Source organism: Bombus affinis, unplaced genomic scaffold (genome assembly GCF_024516045.1).
Source record: "Bombus affinis isolate iyBomAffi1 unplaced genomic scaffold, iyBomAffi1.2 ctg00000849.1, whole genome shotgun sequence".
NCBI lineage: Eukaryota > Metazoa > Arthropoda > Insecta > Hymenoptera > Apidae > Bombus > Bombus affinis.
Window position 1 is genome coordinate 12,501 of NW_026109395.1, and position 10,000 is coordinate 22,500.

The 10,000-nt window shown below is 45.5% G+C and overlaps 2 non-coding genes across 2 annotated transcripts; both read right to left on the reverse strand.

Moving 5' to 3' along the window:
• Positions 1 to 944: 944 nt before the first annotated feature.
• LOC126928334 (5.8S ribosomal RNA) lies at positions 945 to 1,099 on the reverse strand. Its single transcript, XR_007716548.1, has one exon. It is a non-coding gene; the product is annotated as a 5.8S ribosomal RNA (ribosomal RNA).
• A 2,087-nt stretch (positions 1,100 to 3,186) lies between these two features.
• On the reverse strand, positions 3,187 to 5,109 carry LOC126928335 (small subunit ribosomal RNA). The gene has a single exon (XR_007716549.1). It is a non-coding gene; the product is annotated as a small subunit ribosomal RNA (ribosomal RNA).
• Positions 5,110 to 10,000: the final 4,891 nt, after the last annotated feature.

Here is a 10,000-nt window from a genome sequence, read left to right on the forward strand (position 1 = left end):
CTCTCTTTCGGGGATAAATTACAAGCACAGAGTATGTTAAACGCAACGACGACCCATCGATGCGACGGTCCTCGTCGTTGTCAGTCGCTCGCGCAGAGTATATCTCTACGCACGAAGAGACGGAGTGGGCATTAGATCCCTGGGGCTATTCGAGTAAAACGTCTTAAGAAAAGACGGTTGTACGGCAAAATTCCGCACCGTTACCAAGTTTACTTTTATCTGAGGCTGTTCTCCTTCTCTCCTCTCTCGACCGAGTTCCCATATTTGCTTTCTCTCAGTCTCGCCAAAATAATATTCATTTAAGACGACGTCGGGGGCGCGGACATCGTGCTCATCGAAAACCTGCAAACGTATGCAAATCTGCTGATATGAAAAAAAAATCGGTCACGAGGACAACACTACGTATATATATATATATATATATATATATATAATATATTCGATAACCGACACGAAGCGGTGCATAAGCGGGCGGTCGTACGAAAGGACGACTCACGACGCCGCTAGCACTCACGCAGGTCCGTGACGGTTCTCTCCGCTCTTATTCGTATCCTTCTTCGTGCGCTTCCTCCGACTCTGAAACGTTCTACGTATCGTAAGAACGACGGCGGGTTGTCGAAGGCACCAAGGGACAGAGAGAGACAGAGGTAGAGTTTCGTAGTGTCTCCCGTGAACACGATAGTTTATATATCGAGCATGCGTACGAATTGCACGGTCTCGACACGACCGCGACGAACGCCGACGAGCGTCCAACAATCGCTCGTACGTCGCGTACGTTCTCTCGCGTCCGCTCTTGTTCGTATCCTTCTTCGTGCGCTTCCTCCGACTCTGAAACGTTCTACGTATCGTAAGAACGACGGCGGGTTGTCGAAGGCACCAAGGGACAGAGAGAGACAGATAGAGAGGAACGACACGCAACGCAAGCAGTCTTAGGTTTACGTGAGCAACCCTCAGCCAGGCGTGGTCCAGGAATTGTATCCGTGGACCGCAATGTGCGTTCGAAATGTCGATGTTCATGTGTCCTGCAGTTCACACGTTGACGCGCAATTAGCTGCGTTCTTCATCGACCCACGAGCCAAGTGATCCACCGTTCAGGGTAATCTTTTCATATATTTTTTAAAACTCTTGTACTCCATGTACTCTTAATACTCGGTTCGAGCGAAGCCGAGATCCGACACGACCGACCAACGGGAATCGGACGCGCAGAAGTCGCCGGAAGATCGACGACACGAAAACGTTCGAAAATGAAATCCGACGAACGCGCGAAGATACGCGCGTCCGCCGGCCGGGCGAAAAGTACATTATGATATATAACAACCATCGAGATCGAAGCTCCGTTCGTCAGGAAACGACGGGGATATAACACCCGATTCTGAATCCTCTGTGCAGCACACGATCTCGCGAAGAAATACGCACGGTGGCTAGCCCATATATATATATATGTGTGTGTGTGTATATATAATACGATATGCATTCCTCTCGTCCAATTATTCAAGAAAAAGAGCGTGCGCCTCCATCGTTCGGGTGATGTAAAGATTCGATGGGACTCGCGCGACCCTCGGCCTCGAGCGGTCTTTCCTCCCAATATCCAGAAGCCGAGCTTTGAAAAAACTCTAGCGACGGCACGGGTGTCCGACTCACGACATCGAGGCTTCGAAGTCGGCGATCTCCTCCGAACGGATGGCGATCGCGACGACTCAAAGCGTGAAAAATCGACGAAAGAGAACACATCTCCGTTCAGGTGATTGTTTTTTTTAAAAAATAAAAAAATTCGATGGGACTCGCATCCATCTACCTCGCGCGGTCTTTCTTCCCAATATCCAGAAGCCGAGCTTTGAAAAAACTTCAGCGACGGCACGGGTGTCCGACTCACGACAACGAGGATAGACAGCCTGCGGTCCCCTCTGAACGGGTTATATGCGACGAACTAGACGAAACTTTAGTCGTTCAGGTGGTATAAAAAAAAAAAATTCGATGGGACGCACGCGCAGCCGTCGTCCTCGAGCGGTCTTTCTTCCCAATATCCAGAAGCCGAGCTTTGAAAAAACTCTAGCGACGGCACGGGTGTCCGACTCACGACATCGAGGGTAGACAGCCTGCGGTCCCCTCTGAACCAACTTCGGCTAGACTAGTTACGAATCGTTGCTACGCATCGTCATCATAGTCATCGTCATCATCATCATTATCATAGCGGGCCAACATCCACGCAATGCGTTTTCGTTCTAGGTTACCCGATCCACGAGTATGTTACAAGTGGTTTCGTTATTTCGAACAAAACGACATACGAAGAACACACGCCCTATGGGTAGGAAGCACGTTTCGAGAACGACCGAGAGCGGTGAAAGAGACGAAAGGTCGACGCGCATAAGGTATCCATGGATCTTCGAAGAGAACCTTCGAAGATATGTCGGTATCCTTTCTACATGCGCGACTCGCTACTCGTACTTTCGCTCTCGTCGACTCGTTTTAGTCGCTTCGTTCGATCCCAAAGAGGAGTCTTCGATGTCCCGTTGCTAGGAGGAGAGCAAACGCAACACAGACCACGAAACATAGAAGAGAATAGGCGAGCATGATCTCTCCGACACGAGGCACTTTAGAGATTTTGTTATTCGTTTGTACGGTCTCCACGACGCAAAAAAAAAAATACGAGATCGTGGCGGCGGGTCTTTCTGTATACGGCCTCACGCAAGCGCCTCGATCTCATTTCTCTTTACGGGTGGTTTCCATTCGTAATTTTTCGTTCGATATTCGTGTCAAAGTTTAATTTTCGAAAGCTCAAGTTCCCATTTATAGTTTTATTATAAAATCATAATATTCGCAGACGGCGGGTCTTTCTGTGTACGACCTCACGCAGGCGCCTCGAATTCGTTTATGTATGTATATATATATATATATATATATATGTATCTCTTCATCCCGATGATCGAGAGAGAGTGCCACCTTCTCTTCATATAGTTTCGTAGCTGGAGGGTCGTCTCCTCCTTATGTCTTTTCATCATTTTGCCAACGGAGTAAGCCACGCTCCGGGCGAATTTAACTGTTCTTTGTTAAAGTATATAGCTTGTTGATACGTCGTATATACTTTGGTTCGTCGATATAGGAGGAGTACGGCTCCTTACCGACTTATACAGTTTCGTATTTTTCAAGTGTTCAAGTCAAATTCTTTAAGTTTTTGTGTTATATCGTTAATGATCCTTCCGCAGGTTCACCTACGGAAACCTTGTTACGACTTTTACTTCCTCTAAATGATCAAGTTTGGTCATCTTCCCGGTAACATCGGCAATGCTTATCACATTGGCCGCGCACCAGTCCGAAGACCTCACTAAATCATTCAATCGGTAGTAGCGACGGGCGGTGTGTACAAAGGGCAGGGACGTAATCAACGCGAGCTTATGACTCGCGCTTACTGGGAATTCCTCGTTCATGGGGAATAATTGCAAGCCCCAATCCCTAGCACGAAGGAGGTTCAGCGGGTTACCCGGGCCTTTCGGCCAGGGAAAACACGCTGATTCCTTCAGTGTAGCGCGCGTGCGGCCCAGAACATCTAAGGGCATCACAGACCTGTTATTGCTCAATCTCGTGCGGCTAGAAGCCGCCTGTTCCTCTAAGAAGATTTGTTTGTACGTTGGTAGTAAAAACCCACCGACCGAAGCCGGGGGCCTTCGAGATACCATAAGTTACGTCTATTTAGCAGGCTAGAGTCTCGTTCGTTATCGGAATTAACCAGACAAATCGCTCCACCAACTAAGAACGGCCATGCACCACCACCCACCGAATCAAGAAAGAGCTATCAATCTGTCAATCCTTCCGGTGTCCGGGCCTGGTGAGGTTTCCCGTGTTGAGTCAAATTAAGCCGCAGGCTCCACTCCTGGTGGTGCCCTTCCGTCAATTCCTTTAAGTTTCAGCTTTGCAACCATACTTCCCCCGGAACCCAAAAGCTTTGGTTTCCCGGAAGCTGCCCGCCGAGTCATCGGAGGAACTTCGGCGGATCGCTGGCTGGCATCGTTTATGGTTAGAACTAGGGCGGTATCTGATCGCCTTCGAACCTCTAACTTTCGTTCTTGATTAATGAAAACATTTTTGGCAAATGCTTTCGCTTCTGTCCGTCTTGCGACGATCCAAGAATTTCACCTCTAACGTCGCAATACGAATGCCCCCATCTGTCCCTATTAATCATTACCTCGGGGCTCCGAAAACCAACAAAATAGAACCGAGGTCCTATTCCATTATTCCATGCACACAGTATTCAGGCGAAGGTAGCCTGCTTTAAGCACTCTAATTTGTTCAAAGTAAACGTATCGGCCCACCTCGACACTCAGTGAAGAGCACCGCGATGGGATATTAGTTGGACCGCCCGCGAGGAGCTAAGCCCACCGATAGGACGTACCACATAATGCCAGTTAAACACCGCGAGCGGTGAACCGACACTGTGACACACAGATTCAACTACGAGCTTTTTAACCGCAACAACTTTAATATACGCTATTGGAGCTGGAATTACCGCGGCTGCTGGCACCAGACTTGCCCTCCAATTGGTCCTCGTTAAAGGATTTAAAGTGTACTCATTCCGATTACGGGGCCTCGGATGAGTCCCGTATCGTTATTTTTCGTCACTACCTCCCCGTGCCGGGAGTGGGTAATTTGCGCGCCTGCTGCCTTCCTTGGATGTGGTAGCTGTTTCTCAGGCTCCCTCTCCGGAATCGAACCCTGATTCCCCGTTACCCGTTACAACCATGGTAGGCGCAGAACCTACCATCGACAGTTGATAAGGCAGACATTTGAAAGATGCGTCGCCGGTGCTAGATGACCATGCGATCAGCACAAAGTTATTCAGAGTCACCAAAACAAACGATGGACGGACAGACGAGCCATCCGCCACCGATTGGTTTTGATCTAATAAAAGCATTCCTACCATCTCTGGTCGGAATCTGTTTGCATGTATTAGCTCTAGAATTACCACAGTTATCCAAGTAAATGTAGGTATGATCTAAGAAACCATAACTGATTTAATGAGCCATTCGCGGTTTCACCTTAATGCGGCATGTACTGAGACATGCATGGCTTAATCTTTGAGACAAGCATATGACTACTGGCAGGATCAACCAGGGATCTTATAATATATTCCCAAAAACCAGCATTTTCGTTTAAAAGTTCTCTCTGTGTCGTAGGTGGGACGTAAGCACCGTACGACGAGACTTTTCATTTTATATATATATGTAATATGACTTAGAGAGCAACGTTCCATGGTTCAGTAACAACGTCACTCAGCCACTTTAATTCTCCTCCTCTCTCACCATCATATATCGATACAAAGATTCATACTTCACAGAATTATTTCTGTTTGTAACTTTTCTCCTCCAACTTCTCTCGTAGAATATAACTTAGCGGTAAAGCACGTATACGCATGCTGGACATACCGTAAGAATATTCTTTTATAAGCTTCAACACCTCTGTAGAGACGCGTTACCAGAAGATAACGCACTCTACAGAACGCCAAAAGGACCATCGTGCAGCTACAAATAGCTTACAACCGATGGTCTCTGCAAGAATGGCTACTCCGTAAGTACAAGCACACACGCATCCAACTTTTGTCAAATACGTGCACACAGGTCACCAGCTTCCCGACTAAGGGGAAGCTTGCCACGTTAACGGTCATTACGTCCTAGACTTCGACCCGCGGCGCAGCAGTGTAGAGAAAAAACCAGTACGAGAACGGAGGAACAGTCGAGAAATAGCGTAAAATACACTAAGACTCGAGGAGCGGTGACTGAATTCTCAACCGAGGCCGTAGAATAGCCACGCGCCCAGCGCTGTTCCGACCGAACCGTCCGGCTCGACGCTTCTCTTATAGATACCAAGGGGCCGGCCGGAAGGCCGGCGCCGGTCGGGCTAGCGGCCGCGCGCTTATGGTGCAAAACCTCCGTAGCAACGTACCGTTCGGAAGGGACGCTGGAACTTAGTCGCTCGCACGTTCAATAACTACTATATAAAGGCGATATCCAACCATCGAAATATTTTACCACAAGCATTATTAACATATTATAAATGCATTTTTACCAAAAAATTAATTTTTTTTTCACCGAAAAATTGCATCAGTAAACATACAGTTTTATCGACTATGGACGAAAAATAACTTTATAATCGATTAAAACACGTTAAAATAACACGAAATATGTAAAAAGATATATACCTTGTAACATTAATTAACGAAAAAATTGCAAAAATATCCCAGTCGTATCAGTCCGACGGAAGCTAATTTTTCAAAAAATTCGACAAAAATGTTTAATCCGATTGTATTTAATAGAGATATAACGATCCCTGTCAAAAAAATTATACCTTATAACGCTTTTTAACGAAATAACTCGAAATAACCATTTCGGACTTTTCGCACCGGCCGAACTTCTTCAAAGTCCCAACGTCCCGTCGCATAGTTCCGTTTCTAGAAAACGTTCCAGCGACCAAATAAACGCTTAATCCCGACGTAAAACGTCGAGATACGTCCATTTGTGCAAAAATATTCCTACCTTGTAACACTTTTAAGCGAGATAACTCGAAAAAACGTGTTCGATACGGAAATTTTTCAAAGTCCCAACGAAAAAATCGAAACTTTGTAGAAGGTCTTGGGGACGACATAAACGCTTAATCCCGACGTAAAACGTCGAGATACGTCGATTTATGCAAAAATATTCCTACCTTGTAACACTTTTAAGCGAGATAACTCGAAAAAACCTTTTCGGTCTTTTCGCACCGGCCGAACTTCTTCAAAGTCCCAACGTCCCGTCGCATAGTTCCGTTTCTAGAAAACGTTCCAGCGACCAAATAAACGCTTAATCCCGACGTAAAACGTCGAGATACGTCCATTTATGCAAAAATATTCCTACCTTGTAACACTTTTAAGCGAGATAACTCGAAAAAACCTTTTCGGTCCTTTCGCACCGGCCGAACTTCTTCAAAGTCCCAACGTCCCGTCGCATAGTTCCGTTTCTAGAAAACGTTCCAGCGACCAAATAAACGCTTAATCCCGACGTAAAACGTCGAGATACGTCCATTTATGCAAATATATTCCTACCTTGTAACACTTTTAAGCGAGATAACTCGAAAAAACCTTTTCGGTCTTTTCGCACCGGCCGAACTTCTTCAAAGTCCCAACGTCCCGTCGCATAGTTCCGTTTCTAGAAAACGTTCCAGCGACCAAATAAACGCTTAATCCCGACGTAAAACGTCGAGATACGTCCATTTATGCAAATATATTCCTACCTTGTAACACTTTTAAGCGAGATAACTCGAAAAAACCTTTTCGGTCTTTTCGCACCGGCCGAACTTCTTCAAAGTCCCAACGTCCCGTCGCATAGTTCCGTTTCTAGAAAACGTTCCACCGACCAAATAAACGCTTAATCCCGACGTAAAACGTCGAGATACGTCCATTTATGCAAAAATATTCCTACCTTGTAACACTTTTAAGCGAGATAACTCGAAAAAACGTGTTCGATACGGAAATTTTTCAAAGTCCCAACGAAAAAATCGAAACTTTGTAGAAGGTCTTGGGGACGACATAAACGCTTAATCCCGACGTAAAACGTCGAGATACGTCGATTTATGCAAAAATATTCCTACCTTGTAACACTTTTAAGCGAGATAACTCGAAAAAACCTTTTCGGTCTTTTCGCACCGGCCGAACTTCTTCAAAGTCCCAACGTCCCGTCGCATAGTTCCGTTTCTAGAAAACGTTCCAGCGACCAAATAAACGCTTAATCCCGACGTAAAACGTCGAGATACGTCCATTTATGCAAATATATTCCTACCTTGTAACACTTTTAAGCGAGATAACTCGAAAAAACCTTTTCGGTCTTTTCGCACCGGCCGAACTTCTTCAAAGTCCCAACGTCCCGTCGCATAGTTCCGTTTCTAGAAAACGTTCCAGCGACCAAATAAACGCTTAATCCCGACGTAAAACGTCGAGATACGTCCATTTATGCAAATATATTCCTACCTTGTAACACTTTTAAGCGAGATAACTCGAAAAAACCTTTTCGGTCTTTTCGCACCGGCCGAACTTCTTCAAAGTCCCAACGTCCCGTCGCATAGTTCCGTTTCTAGAAAACGTTCCAGCGACCAAATAAACGCTTAATCCCGACGTAAAACGTCGAGATACGTCCATTTATGCAAAAATATTCCTACCTTGTAACACTTTTAAGCGAGATAACTCGAAAAAACCTTTTCGGTCTTTTCGCACCGGCCGAACTTCTTCAAAGTCCCAACGTCCCGTCGCATAGTTCCGTTTCTAGAAAACGTTCCAGCGACCAAATAAACGCTTAATCCCGACGTAAAACGTCGAGATACGTCCATTTATGCAAATATATTCCTACCTTGTAACACTTTTAAGCGAGATAACTCGAAAAAACCTTTTCGGTCTTTTCGCACCGGCCGAACTTCTTCAAAGTCCCAACGTCCCGTCGCATAGTTCCGTTTCTAGAAAACGTTCCAGCGACCAAATAAACGCTTAATCCCGACGTAAAACGTCGAGATACGTCCATTTATGCAAAAATATTCCTACCTTGTAACACTTTTAAGCGAGATAACTCGAAAAAACCTTTTCGGTCTTTTCGCACCGGCCGAACTTCTTCAAAGTCCCAACGTCCCGTCGCATAGTTCCGTTTCTAGAAAACGTTCCAGCGACCAAATAAACGCTTAATCCCGACGTAAAACGTCGAGATACGTCCATTTATGCAAATATATTCCTACCTTGTAACACTTTTAAGCGAGATAACTCGAAAAAACCTTTTCGGTCTTTTCGCACCGGCCGAACTTCTTCAAAGTCCCAACGTCCCGTCGCATAGTTCCGTTTCTAGAAAACGTTCCAGCGACCAAATGAACGCTTAATCCCGACGTAAAACGTCGAGATACGTCCATTTATGCAAATATATTCCTACCTTGTAACACTTTTAAGCGAGATAACTCGAAAAAACCTTTTCGGTCTTTTCGCACCGGCCGAACTTCTTCAAAGTCCCAACGTCCCGTCGCATAGTTCCGTTTCTAGAAAACGTTCCACCGACCAAATAAACGCTTAATCCCGACGTAAAACGTCGAGATACGTCCATTTATGCAAAAATATTCCTACCTTGTAACACTTTTAAGCGAGATAACTCGAAAAAACCTTTTCGGTCTTTTCGCACCGGCCGAACTTCTTCAAAGTCCCAACGTCCCGTCGCATAGTTCCGTTTCTAGAAAACGTTCCAGCGACCAAATAAACGCTTAATCCCGACGTAAAACGTCGAGATACGTCCATTTATGCAAATATATTCCTACCTTGTAACACTTTTAAGCGAGATAACTCGAAAAAACCTTTTCGGTCTTTTCGCACCGGCCGAACTTCTTCAAAGTCCCAACGTCCCGTCGCATAGTTCCGTTTCTAGAAAACGTTCCAGCGACCAAATAAACGCTTAATCCCGACGTAAAACGTCGAGATACGTCCATTTATGCAAAAATATTCCTACCTTGTAACACTTTTAAGCGAGATAACTCGAAAAAACCTTTTCGGTCCTTTCGCACCGGCCGAACTTCTTCAAAGTCCCAACGTCCCGTCGCATAGTTCCGTTTCTAGAAAACGTTCCAGCGACCAAATAAACGCTTAATCCCGACGTAAAACGTCGAGATACGTCCATTTATGCAAATATATTCCTACCTTGTAACACTTTTAAGCGAGATAACTCGAAAAAACCTTTTCGGTCTTTTCGCACCGGCCGAACTTCTTCAAAGTCCCAACGTCCCGTCGCATAGTTCCGTTTCTAGAAAACGTTCCAGCGACCAAATAAACGCTTAATCCCGACGTAAAACGTCGAGATACGTCCATTTATGCAAAAATATTCCTACCTTGTAACACTTTTAAGCGAGATAACTCGAAAAAACCTTTTCGGTCTTTTCGCACCGGCCGAACTTCTTCAAAGTCCCAACGTCCCGTCGCATAGTTCCGTTTCTAGAAAACGTTCCAGCGACCAAATAA